Genomic DNA, 557 nt, shown 5'->3' with positions numbered 1-557 from the left:
TAGTGGCAACGGCAGCCATACCAGACAGTTTTCGATCCCATCTCGACGGTAGGTGGCCTCAGGCTGGCGACGCATGACTTTGAGAAGGCTCCCAGTGCGCACAGAGGAACGGTCACCGCGGTATGTACAGGTTTGCGAGTTTGACAAAGAGCTGGAGGCTGGAGACTGGTAGCAAGCTGCCCACAGGGCGTTGAGCTGACGACAGGGCAGCCCTCTTGATTGGCTCCGCTCGGTGCAATTCCGGCCACAGCGGCCGATGAGCATGTGGTCGGTTAGCTGGAACTGTCGCAAATAACCGACGACTCTGTGGCCGTTATTTGAGAACGTTTCAGCAAGAGTTATGACGACGGCCTGCGCGTCACCGCCACATCGCTTCCTTGACTTCAATTCAGGCCGCAGTCTACAGTACGTGAAAGGGCCACTCTCCACTTCAGTAGAGCATGCGCAGTCGAAATGTCCTCGTGTTCTGCATATGCGGAGTCGATATGCATGACTACAAGGGCCTTGGGCGCCCCCTTTTAATGACAAAGTGAAACCGTGGATTCCAGTAGGTTTTG

General features: G+C 55.5%; 2 annotated features.

The window, feature by feature from the left end:
- The first annotated feature begins 262 nt into the window (after positions 1–262).
- Positions 263–267: a sequence feature (Short protein (FIBRA_04205, CCM02128.1) was converted to a misc_feature.).
- A 65-nt stretch (positions 268–332) lies between these two features.
- Positions 333–381: a sequence feature (Short protein (FIBRA_04205, CCM02128.1) was converted to a misc_feature.).
- Positions 382–557: the final 176 nt, after the last annotated feature.

This window comes from Fibroporia radiculosa (assembly GCF_000313525.1).
Source record: "Fibroporia radiculosa TFFH 294 genomic supercontigs, scaffold2727, whole genome shotgun sequence".
In the NCBI taxonomy this organism is placed as follows: domain Eukaryota; kingdom Fungi; phylum Basidiomycota; class Agaricomycetes; order Polyporales; family Fibroporiaceae; genus Fibroporia; species Fibroporia radiculosa.
This window is presented reverse-complemented; position numbering and strand designations above follow the sequence as displayed.